Source organism: Felis catus, chromosome A2 (genome assembly GCF_018350175.1).
Source record: "Felis catus isolate Fca126 chromosome A2, F.catus_Fca126_mat1.0, whole genome shotgun sequence".
NCBI classification, from domain to species: Eukaryota; Metazoa; Chordata; class Mammalia; order Carnivora; family Felidae; genus Felis; species Felis catus.
The window spans coordinates 21,609,954-21,622,315 of record NC_058369.1 but is presented as its reverse complement, the minus strand read 5'-3'; the positions used below and the strand labels follow the sequence as shown (position 1 = coordinate 21,622,315).

Genomic DNA, 12,362 nt, shown 5'->3' with positions numbered 1-12,362 from the left:
TTTTTTGATTGAGGTCCTAGTCACATACCATAAAATTCGCCCTTTTAAGGTGTACAATTTTGCGTTTTTTAGTGTATCATGAAGTTGTGCAGCCATCACTGTATCGAATTTTAGAACATTTTGCCACCCCAAAGAGAAACTCCAGCCCTGTTGCCTTTGCATTGCTGAGTGTCCTTGATGCCCACCCCCCCACCCCCACCCCCAGCCCTTTGGTTTCTGTGAGCTCTCGTTAATAGATAAGAAGTTGAAGGTGCAAAAAGGCTTAACAAAATGCAGGACCCAGTAATATAAAATTGAGAACATTGTGCTCATTAATTTATTTTCCCCCCATCAATTGAGAGAAGAGGGCTGTGGAGGCAGAGAGGGCCCCCTGGGAATGAGTGTAACATAGCCTTGGGCTTGTAGCGCTCAAGGATGGAAAATGGAGTCCTGAGGCCTGTGCCTTTCCCAGGATAGGCAATTGGGGAGCAACAAGCTAAGTGACTTAGGCAGACAGAGAAAGAAATGGAGAGATCTTGAGAGGCCTCCTGGAGGAGGTGGCTTTGGGGCTAGGCCAATTATTTCTCACAATTCTGTTGTGCTTTACGGTTTGCAAAGAGCATTTACAAACGTTATGTCCTTGGATTCTCAAGACCCAGGCAGACGGGTGGCTTTGTTCCCATTTTACAGAGATAAGGAAACTGAGGTCCAGAGAGGTGAAAGCTCCCGTAAAGAAAGTCCCATAAAGAAGCAGTGACTACTAAATCTGGACTTGACCCCGAGCTGTCTGCCTCCAAGCCCACTGTTTTTTCCATGCCAACACAGGCTAGGAGAGAGGAACCCTGGTGGGGGCGTTTGCAGGAGCTAAAACATGGAGGCGGATCAGGGCAGGTGTTGGGGGAACATATGGCAGTAGCCTGTGCCCCCAGGGCAGCAGGCCCAGCAAGTGGACCAGGCCTCCGTGGAGAGTGGCATGATGTGAGCAGTTACTTGGTGGTGGTAATCACTTGATCACCTGGGTAATTAGCCACAGGGAGTCATTATGTGACTTGTCTCACTCGGGCTGATTAAAGGGTGCTGGCTGCCCAGTAGCAATGGAGGACTGCTGATTCCTGACAGGAGGGCCTGGCAGGCTTTGGAACTTAATTAAGTTTTTCTGGGGTTGAAAACAGCCCCAAGCCCCGGTTGAGGGCTCTGTTGGTTCCCAGGGTCCAGGCCCGGCCCTCATGTTCTCATTCAAAACAAGGCCCTGGGTGGATACACACCCACAGAGAGCAAGCACTCACTCCTTGGCCAGTGGGAATGGGAGGAATAACCTCTACCCCACAGAGCCAGTTTGAAGTAGAGACAGTGTTAGGAATGGCCAAGGTGCCTCATGGGTGTGCCAACCTCTGGTCTTAGATGCTGCTGGCTGACGTGGGAGTAAGCCTCTCAGCCACCCACTGCCTGTCAGGGAAAGGGCTAGATTCATCTCTGCCCTCAGGGGGACTGAGATCTGTCTATGGGATTAGACAAGGTGACAGAAGCCAAACAAATGACAAATACAGAGGTAAATTATAAATACCAAGTGTAAAGAAAAAACTAGGAGGGAGGGAGGGTGAGAAGAGAGAGAGAACCTGTTTATGTGGGATAGGTAGGGAAGTCTTCTCTCAGGAGACCACCTTGTTAAACAGATACTGGAACAATGGGAGGGTACCAGCTATGTGAAGGTGGGTGCAGGAGGAGAAAAGAGTGTACCAGACATTGGAAACAGTGTGTGCAAGGGCCCTGTGGTGGGAAGGAGCTTGGCATACTTATGGGATGGAAAGGAGATGAGCACAGCTGAACCTCAGCAAGCAAGGCAGATGAGTGGCGACTGGTAAGGTTGGAGGGCCAGGCTCATAGGCCAAAGTCAGTCTTTTGGACTTATTCAAAGTGCAATGGAAATCCCTGGGAGGCTTTTAGGCCAGGGTGTGCCATGACCAGAAGTTAGTTTTCTCCCAGCTCTGCTGGGGGCTGCCCCTTCTGTGCATGATTCCCACCTGAAATTCCAAGCAGCAGAGCGGTTGAAGAGCTGGTGTACCTGGTTAGTGGCCTAGCTCTGCCTCTCACTAAGAGTGACCTGGAAGTTCCCGGTTTGCTCTTTGTCCACAGGGAACACCACGATCTACCCTGAGGGATGGTGAAGGGTTAAAGGAGATTTTGTGCATGTGCACCCACACCCATACCCACACCAGCCGGGCACAAGGGAGACTCTCCAGTGGTAGGTTTTAAGTCTTCTTTGTGGCTCTCCTCTCTTCTTCTTCTTCCTCAGAGGTCATGAAGTGGGAGGAGGCAGGAGTCAACAAAGAACCTCGTTTCTGAGTTTTAAAATTTTCAAATAAATTGAAAGATAGCACATGTCCTGGTTGGGAAGATGAAATTTTATAGGATATTTAATCTGTTTAAATTAATTCATAGGTTTAATGCAACTCCATGCAAAAACCTCAGGTTTTTTAGGACTAAAAATATCAGTAACAACAGCTGACATTTACTGAGCATTTACTATGTGCCTGGCATTGAGCTTGTGAAGCAGGGATTACTTTTATCCCCATTTTATATATCCCCTAGGCCTAGATGGGATATGTAATTTGTCAAGGTCATGGGGCTGCAACTGTTGGATCTGGATGGTACCGTCTTCAAAACCAGCATTCTTAATCCCTATATGTTAACTAGAATGTATATGGACACAGACACCAGCATGGTTACCAAGTGATATTCTGCATAACAGAAAATTCTATGAAGGGCAATATAGCCCAGCCCTGTTAGATGTTAGAACCTATTCTAAAGAACCAATAGTTAGATCCGTATGGTATCTGCTCAAAGTGAGGTCTGTGAAAAGAAATGAAGAATTCAGAAACAGATTGACCCAATCAGATTTTACTAAACAAAGGGCAGGGGGAAATTATTTAATAAGTGCTGACTGCATAAGCAATAAAACCTGGTGATGCTGGTGGGGAGTTGAGTCCATATTTTACTTCACACAGCAAAATAAACTTGGGATGGATAGTTGTCAAAGAATTAAATATAAAATGAGATTTTAGAAAACTAGCAGAAAATGGACCATCAGATGGATGGAAGAAAGCTCGATTTGTTAGCATTCAAGCAATAAAATAAAAAAGGACAAGAATGACAGATTGAACATTAAAATAAGACAAAAAAAAAAAACCAGACTGAGAAATACTTGCATCATTGATGATACAGGAATAATATTGATAATATAAAAAATGCTTATTCAAAGTTAGAAGAGGCTCAAGTCTGCCAGCTGATGAATGGATATGAACAATCATTCACAGAAAGGAGAATGAATAGTAAATGATGAAAAAAATAACATTTTTAAAGTCATCTAAGAAAGGCTAAAGTAACCTTGAACTACTGACAGACACTAGTAAAGCAGGAGAAAAAAGGGTGGTACCTACTGCTTAGAGATGTGTATTACGCCTCTTACCACTCGTTCCTGGGAGGCAGTAGTAGCATGAGCCCTGCAACTCTTTGCAAAAGTTCTGGGGCACTGTGGACCAAAACCCCTCTGCCTCGTACCTGCTTACTCAACTGCCAGGAATTTGTCCCAAGTGCAGAATGAAAGGACATATTAGCAAACAATGGTAAAGAATCCAAATATACCATATTAGGAGACTGAGTGAATGGATGAGGATACCTGCACACTTTAAGAATGAACCAAGAACAAAAGAAAATGTTAAGTGGCAGTAACACACACAAAAGAAAATGTGTGGTTGCTTGCAACTATGTAAAGACATGTATATAGATGGAAGGTTTTATGCTTTCCCTAGTATTATGGATACTTTATTTGTACATTTTTCTTTCTCTGGTTGTCAGTTGTCTTTCAAGTGGTGGTTTAAAAAAATCTGGATTCAAATCCAGCCAGCAGCGGGACTTTGGGCAAGTTTGTAAAGTGGGGTAATATTTCCCAGCACGGTAGTGAGGTCAGCGGGAAGTGGCCTGAGCCCGCATTTGGCACCTCAAACCTCGTTCTTGCAGTGGGGGCGCCTCCTCCTTCCTGAAAGGTAGAAGACATCAGCGCCCTGTCCGAGACCTTCTCCCTGGGCCCGGGAGTCCGGACACTCCTGGGTCTCTGCGGCATGTGGACTCCTTCCGGAGGGAACTTTCCATAGCAGAAGGGGAGGGGTATGGTTGTCCCACGGGCATCTACGCTCACTGGGGAAGGGGCGAGCTCGGAGAACATAACAGCCTGTGGGCACCTCGGGTTGCGGGGCCGGCTTGCAGCCACCTTTAAGCTTCTGTTCCAACCCCGGGCCCCCAGCTCTCCTGCCCGAATTCGGCAGCCGTCTTGTGCCCCCTCGCTGGGGCCCCGAGCGGCTGGAAAACTCGGATTTACAGGGCGCCTCCTGCGGAAGCCTGGAGAAACCCAGTGCGCCTGGGGGCCCGGGGCCGACTTCGTAGACAAGGGGCACTTGGGTGCCCTTCCAGGTCTCGGAAGGACGCACCAGATTCCCGACGTGGGCCAGGCGCCTGGACGCAGCCCTCTCCCGCTGCTACACGCGCGCACATCTGGGATCGGTGGCGGCTCCGTCCGTTCCTCCGCTAATGCCATCTTGCCGGAGGCGGTCACGTGCGGACGACAGCGGCGCGCTTCGTCCGGCCCGGGCGCCAGGACCGACCCGCGGACACCACTGGGCTCCCTGCACAGCCGGAGGTGAGACTCGAGGGCCCTTCCCTCATGGGTCGGAGAAGGGATAGGGTGGGTGCTTGGTCCCTGGGGCGCGTCTCCCTTTCGGGGCCCGACCGCACGGGGTCGCCGCGCCGTCGGGGGCCGGAGTCTCCGCCGCGTGCCCCACGCCACGGCCTCGGGGATGTCCGTGGCAAGTTGTGGCTCGGGGCACGAGAGTCGGGGGTAGCCGGCGGCGCCCGACCCCGGCCCCTCACTCCCCTAACGCCTCGCATCCCGCGCGGCCCCAGCCGGGTTGGAAGACTTGCGGGCCGGCTCGGGGAGGCCCGGCCCGGGGGCGCCACGCGCACGGCGCGAGGGGCGCGGGCTGCCGGGAGGAGCGCGGAATGGGGGGGGGGGGCGCGGGCGCATGCGCCCTGCACCCGTGCCATATTGGAATGAGTCGGAGCGCGGAGCGCCGCCGCCGCCGCCGCCTCCGCCGGAGCGCGGGTGGAGGGGGGCGGGGAGAGCTGCCGGCCGCCCCGCTCCGCCGAGCCCAGCAGGAAGGAGGGCGCGAGCGGGCGAGCGCGGGCGGCGCGAGCGGAAAAAGCGCCCGCGCGGGGAAGCGAAAAGAAGGAAAGAAAGAAAGAAAACGGGCGCGAGAGGAGGGAAAAGCCAGCGATCGAGCGAGGGCGCGCGCGAAAACTCCCGGCAGGTAAAAAAGCGGGGCCGCCAGCTGGGCCTTCCCGCGCGGCGGCCTGAAGGGGCGGCGGCGGCGCTGGGGCGGGGGACCGCGCGGCGCCCCCCTCGAGGGGGCCGCGCAACTTTGCCAACGAAAAACCGCCTCAGCCGGCGGGCGGCGGGCGCGCCGGCTGAGGCGCCAACGGGCGGCGGCGGCACGTTGGGGGCGGGGGCGGGGCGGGGGGGGGGCAGCGCGGCGCCCGCGCGCGGCCTCGCGCGCCCCCGCGGCCCCGCGCGCCGGCCGGCCGGGTTGCAGGAGCGCGCCTGGGCGCCTTGCCGCGGCGGCGAGCGGCCGCGGCGGCCGGCGACCCCGGGAGGGCGGCGCGGCGCGCGGCAGCCCCGGGGGCGTGAAAGGAAAGTGGCCGGGCGGCGGCACCGGCGGGCGCCCAAGTTCCCCGGCGCTCTGGGCCCGCCGCGCGCCCCTCCCCGCGCGTCCCGCGCTCCCGCCCGCCGAGCCCCCGCGGACCCGCCCCCCGGGCTCGCTCCGGGGCCGGGGCGCGAACCCGCAGCTGAGGCCGGGGACGTGCTGCCCTCGCGGCGGTCCGAACTTCCGAGGGCCGAGGTGGCCGCTGCGCTGTTGCGGAGCGTCCGGCGGCCCCCGCAACCGGTTGCTTCGGGCCGGCGTGGTGGAGTGCGTCGGGCCTCCCTGGCGCCGCGCGCGAGCTGGCAGTGGGCTCGCCGGGCACCCGCCGCCCGACCCCAGCCGGACCCGCTCGCTCGGGAGGGCCGTGACCGTTTCGATTTCTGTTCTTAAAGTCTCGTTTTAAACCGTGAAGAAGAGGCTGTGGAGAGGCGAGCAGAGAGTCCTGAGAAGCAAGGCCTGCTCTGTGGGGAGCAGAAACGCCTTGTGAGAACAGAAATAAATTCCCGCGGAAAGGATGTATGTTAAGTTTTTAGCAAGATGTCAGCTCTTCACTGGGCTCTAAAACTAAGCTGTAAGGCACAGGTCACCTGCAAGTGTTGGTATGTGCAGGGAGCTGGGTAGGACACCCAAGGCAGAGACAAGATTTTTGTTCAGTGAGGGTTTTTCCCAGTGGGTCACTCCAAGCCGTGCTCCTGAACGGCCCCAAGTGATGTTTTCATGAGTCCTACCTAGTGACACAGTATTCTGAACCAAGTAACCACCAAAGAGATTTGAAAGGAAATAGGATGGATTTTGCCAATCCCTGCATATACCTTTTCCTCTTGAACCACGTTTTAAAGATGTCACACTTGATTGCATCACAAGAAAAATGCTTGCCTGAAAATATGATCAATCCTTTGCCAACTGTCTTGAGAGGAGGAAGATGAGCGTGTCTTTGTGTATACACTTTGGGGCCCGTCGGTCTGCTATTTTGAAGGCTATGTTGAATCCTTCTAGGCCACAGGTAGATCCAGAGTTCGTATTTGTTTACAGTGTCACAAAAGTAACGGCCTGGTGGAAACGGGAGTGGCTCAAGATCAGGAAACAGTTCTGTTACTACTGTTGTCATTGACTAGCTGCCTTATCTCGGTATGGTTCTTACCCTCAAGATTTGGTTTTCCTTATTCGCAAAATCAGAGGATGAATAGGTCATCTTTCTGCATGCTTTCAGATCTCAAATTTGGCAACTTTTTAAAATGAGAGATTAAAAAAATCATGGTCTGTGTTTTGACAGGTTTTACATAAAAGTGCTCACAATAAATATACATACATCTTTATCAAAATACATTTGGAAAAAACATCTTAGTTGCTACACCTAGGATTATTTTATATCACTTATTTGAACACAGACATTTACAAATTTATTCAGTGTGTTCTAAAAATTCTATTTAATTTGTTTAAATTGAGGTCTGATTTACAGTAAGACCTTAAATGCATATGCATATGCCCTGATAACCACACTCAGATCAAGAGTCACAGAATTTTCAGCCTCCCAATGGGCTCCGTTTACATTCCTCTCATGAGTAAGAGAGGAATGTACCCTCTCCCTAAGGGGACACCACAGTTCTGACTTCTGGCATCACTAGTGCGTTTTGCTTCATAACAGGACCCTTTTGAGGGTGAGGGTGATACTAAGCTAAAGGACAACAGGTGTGTAAATCTGGAGTTATGGTCATTTTTGCTATGACCCTAAATGCTTTTATAAAAATTCTTAATGGTTGTTACTGCCTAGAATAACAAAAAATTCTGACCCAGGAAACTTCTTAGTCGGAAGGCCACTTTTCAGCTGAAGCAGGGCTTTGCAGATTTGGATCTGTGGTTGTTGGGCATCCTTGTGGTCACAGGCCCAGTATCAGTGTGTTACTTCCCATTTTTGGAATACTGAGGTATTTCTAGATAGTAGGCTTGGAGGATGGATCATGAACTTTCTCAACAAGTAAGTGTTTAAGGTGTTAGTAGATGAATCAGTTCCTTAAAGCCTACAATTTGCTGAGAAAATTGAATGAAAATTGATTTTTTAAAGTTCAGTGAATTAAAGAATGTGGGCATAAAGCTTTAACAACCTTTTAAATGACAGCAATTAACTTGATTTATATATGTAGGATATTCGCCTGGCTTATCCAGTCATTAAAACTTTAGTGATGAAAGCAAAAACAAAAGGTAACTAAAAATTATGTCAAGTGTGATTATTTTTTTTATTTCAACATGATTAGGATACCTTTTTGTATTAGCCATCTAGGAAGTTTTTGTTTTGTTTTGTTTTTTCACTGAAGCGAGTACTTCAGCAATTTGCTTACTCTTCCCAAATGCCTTTTAATATATTGCTGTACATTTTCTTGTTTCTGCTTCTGAAGGAGAGGAGTTAGAAGTTGTAAGTGAATTCTTGTCGATTCTTCACAATGGCCTGTTTTTTATTGCAAGGATGTCTTTGTGATACAAAGTTGGGAACTGCCTAAGGCCTGTGGTAGTGATGTATGGGGCATAGTCCACTAAGTTCAAAGATTTTCTTGGGGATTTCTGGGTGGCTCAGTCAGTTAAGCATCTGACTTTGGCTCAGGTGATGATCTTGAGGTTTGTGGGTTTAAGCCCCGCATGTGGCTCTATGCTGACAATGAGGAGCCTGCTTGGGATTCTCCCTCTCCCTCCCTGTCTTCCCCTCTCCCACTTGTGCCTGCGCGAGCACTCTCTCAAAAAAATAAACTTAAAACAAAAAGATTTTCTTTTGTGAAATGGATTTCGCTGAATAATTGTTTTCTGTGACTAAGCCAGTCAGTTAACTAGCCAACAGCTAAGCTAGGTTTGGTTACTCTACTCCAAGATTCATAGCATCATTAGTTAAGACAGTAATTCATCACTTAGTAATTGATCCACTGGTTGTGTGTATGCCTTTTTTTTTTTTTTTAGAGATTTCTTAGCTTTTACATGATCAACTGTTTAACTTAAACCTTGTTAAATTTTGAGAGTTGCAACTAAAGATGCAAAATGAGAAACAAAATACATAGGAAAGGTCATTTCCCCTTTTAATATTTGTTCCTTTGAATTTAAATTTTTCTCTTTAAAAATGGTTTTCCTGTCCGTAACTTGCTGCTTCTGTAGGGTACTTTTGCTTTCACAGTGGTGATAGACTGGGCTTAGCTACAGAACGAGGGTATGGATACAGACATCGTTTGACTTTAAAGTCTATAGAACAGGCGAACTCTCAAAACTTCATTGGCCTTTTTATTAAGACTTCATGTTATGCTCATGTTAAATAAATGAATATGATCCAAAAAGCAGACCATTATGTAGGCAGGTATTTTGAATGCCAAATATTTTTGTACATAAAGAGCACATGATCAGTAAATGGTGTAGCTTTGTTAGGGCGGGCAGTTATCTTTCTGTAAGTAGCATTTGTTACCTAACTGGGATGCTATTGAAACAATATTTCAGTGAATTCATTGAACTGGGATGCAATTGAAACAATGTTTCTCCTTATACATAGTTGTTAAATTGGGCGAAGGTCTCTGGGGATTTTGGTTATGGGGAGATTTTGAACCATTATACTTTAGGGAGTGGGATTTTGATAGGATTCTGTTTCTTCAAGTGGTACTAGCCCCATTGGAAATGATTTAAAATAAAAAGGATGTGGTCAGGTTGTTGCCAGTTCATTTTTAAATTTTACAAAAGTGGGAGAGAGAATAAGAACAAAGACAAGTTATTAATAGAAAAATTATGACTTCACTGCAGAAGTTTTAACAAGTTTGGGTGTAAACCTTTGCCTGTAATTGAGAGGCACCTGAAGATTTGTACATAATTAATTTCTAGTCTCTTATCCAAGACGATGTTTTTAACCTTATTGAGCTCTCTTAGTCTTTAGGCGATCACTCAAGAGTGTAATTAAAAAACAAAAGATGTAGTCTTTATGTTGTGCTAAAAGATACTAAGTACCGAACTTTGTGGTTTGAAAGTTTGGTACCATCAGAGTCAGTTATTTGGCTGTGCAGGGAGAGGCTATGAGGTGGCATTTCTAACGGTGGACTGTGTTGTGTGTAGGTTTCTTTTTAACACTTTTGCTTAATCTCGAGAAAGGTTAGTTGCTAAACCGATTTGGCATAGGGCAGTTCAGAGTACCTGTTTATTCTGGGAAAGTTGGTTTTAGTCTGAGATGACGTTTGGAGAGGGTCTTAGATGAGAGATGGAAGGTGGTTTGTCGGCAGTTGCAAGTGCAAGATAGTTAACGTACTTGGAGTGACAACATGAGACGGACGGGCAGAGAACTTTAGCAACTACTAAAATACCTCAAGAGTTTCTGATGCTGACGTGCAGTTGACAGTGTTAACCAACAAATATTTTGATTTGGATTCCAAATTATTTTTTTTTACACTGAATAGTTTTGTTTTAATTTTTTAAAAGTTTATTTATTTATTTTGAGAGACAGAGAAAGACTGCACAAACAGGGAAGGAGCTGAGATCAAAGAGCTGAGCCAAGATCAAGAGTTGGGGGGGCTCAACCAACTGAACCACGCAGGTGCCCCTGAATATTTTTTTTTTCATTTATTTATGTATGAGAGAGAGCGAGAGCACATATGAGAGGGGCAGAGAGAGAGAGAGAGAGGGAGAGACAGAATCTCAAGCAGGCTCCACACTGTCAGTGCAGAGTCTGACGCAAGGCTCCATCCTATGAACTGTGAGATCATGACCTGAGCTGAAACCAGGAGTTGGACGCTTAACCCACTGAGCCATCCAGGCACTCTGTTACCCTGGATAGTTTTTTCCTTTTACATTTTTTTAATTTTGAGAAAAGGGGAGAGAGAGCGCGAGCTGGGGAGGGACAGAGAGAGGGAGACAGGATCTGCAGTGGGCTCTGTGCTGAGAGCCCAATGTGGGGCTTGAACCCACAAACCGTGGGATTATGATCTAAACTGAAGTCCGACTCAACTGACTGAGCCACTCGGGTGTCCCCCTCCTGCAGAGTTTTAAAAAAGCATTTGAGGTGGTCGCTGTGTAGCATCTCCTCAGTGGTAAGGCTACCTATGAGCTACTGCTAGTTTTGCGTTCTTTTCCCGTCTATTTGTTGCCCACATTAGAGTGCTTTCTGGCCTCTGAATTTTTACTAGTGGTCTTTCTAATGGGTCGTTTCCTGTAAAGCATGCTTTCTCCGTGTGAAAAACAATATATGGTAATTTGGAATCATAATTTTAAGGTACCATTTTGGCTCATTTTTGCTTGTGTGTAAATAAATAACCTTCTTGGGGTAATTGAATGGAGAAGACACAGAATCACTTAGCATGTCACCTGTCTAGAACATAGTGAACACAGTGAGGAAGTAAATCTTCATTATATTAAAAAAAATTTTTTTTTATTTAAAAAAAATTTTTTTTCAACGTTTATTTATTTTTGGGACAGAGAGAGACAGAGCATGAATGGGGGAGGGGCAGAGAGAGAGGGAGACACAGAATCGGAAACAGGCTCCAGGCTCTGAGCCATCAGCCCAGAGCCCGACGCGGGGCTCGAACTCCCGGACCGCGAGATCGTGACCTGGCTGAAGTCGGACGCTTAACCGACTGCGCCACCCAGGCGCCCCTATGTTTAAAATTTTTAATTATTTTGCTTGTAAAATATACATAACATAAAATTTACCACTTTATTTTTTTTTAACGTTTATTTTTGAGAGAACATGCGCGCAAGTGAGGGAGGGGCAGAGAGGGAGGGGAACAGAGGACCCAAAGTGGGCTCTGTGCTGTCAGTAGTGAGCCTGATGTGGGCCTTGAACTTACTAACCGTGAGATCATGACCTGGGCTGACATCAGACGCTCAAGCTAATGAGCCACCGAGGTGCCCCCAAATTCACCATTTTATTTGTTTACTTACTTTTTTTTTTAATGTGTATTTTTGAGAGAGAGTGCGAGTGGGGGAGAGGCAGAGACAGAGGGAGACACAGAATCTGAAGCAGGCTCAGGGCTCTGAGCTGTCAGCACAGAGCTCGACACAGGGCTTAACCCCACAAACTGTGGGATCATGACCTGAACCAAAGTTGGACACTTAACGTACTGAGCCACTCAGGTGCTCCCTTTTTTTTTTTTTTTTTTAATTTTTTTAGAGAGAGAGAGAGAGAGAGAACAATTTTAAAGTGTACAATTCAGTGGTGTTAAATACATTCACGATGTTGTGCGGGCAGTTGTCACCACTATCCATTTCTAGAACGTTTCCCAAACTGAAACTCCGAGCCCACTGACAGTAACTCCAATTTCCCTTTCCCTGCCAGGCCCTAGCAAACACCATTCTACTTTCCCTCTTACGAACTTGGCTACTCTGGCCACCTCATATATGTGGAATCATACTGTTTTTGTCCTCTCGTGAATGGCTTGTTTCCTCGTAGTGTCCTTGAGGGTCATCCATAGGTACTGTAGCATGTGCATCAGAATTTCTTTTTGAGGAAGTACATTTTTAAAAATGTATTTTCACAGCATGTAAAATAGAGGTCACAGAAACCTCTAGATTTCTACACCAGGACTCGTTTATCTTGCGTGGAAGAACTCTGTAGGTTGCCGGCAGAGCTGGGAGAACCAGGTCCTGACATACTTGGTTATTGGGATGCCAGAGACGGATGGAAGC

The 12,362-nt window shown here is 47.9% G+C and overlaps 1 protein-coding gene and 1 long non-coding RNA gene across 11 annotated transcripts in view; one reads left to right on the top strand and one right to left on the bottom strand.

Annotated features, from left to right (window-relative positions):
• Positions 1-2,861: 2,861 nt before the first annotated feature.
• On the bottom strand, positions 2,862-4,600 carry LOC123383523. The gene is made up of 2 exons (XR_006593369.1): positions 4,464-4,600; positions 2,862-4,015 (listed from the first exon to the last, which is right to left on the bottom strand). It is a non-coding gene; the product is annotated as an uncharacterized LOC123383523 (long non-coding RNA).
• SFMBT1 (Scm like with four mbt domains 1) overlaps positions 4,537-12,362 on the top strand; it is a 135,082-nt gene continuing 127,256 nt past the window's right edge. For 4 of the 10 annotated variants that reach the window (XM_045051376.1, XM_045051355.1, XM_045051371.1 and 1 more), the window contains exon 1: positions 5,102-5,339. The gene's annotated coding sequence lies outside the window, so the exon portion shown is untranslated. Of the gene's footprint in view, positions 4,673-5,101; positions 5,340-5,930; positions 6,246-6,266; positions 6,733-6,838; positions 6,858-12,362 lie in introns of those variants that run through there. The other 6 variants (XM_045051367.1, XM_045051387.1, XM_023249657.2 and 3 more) reach the window with 6 other exon arrangements.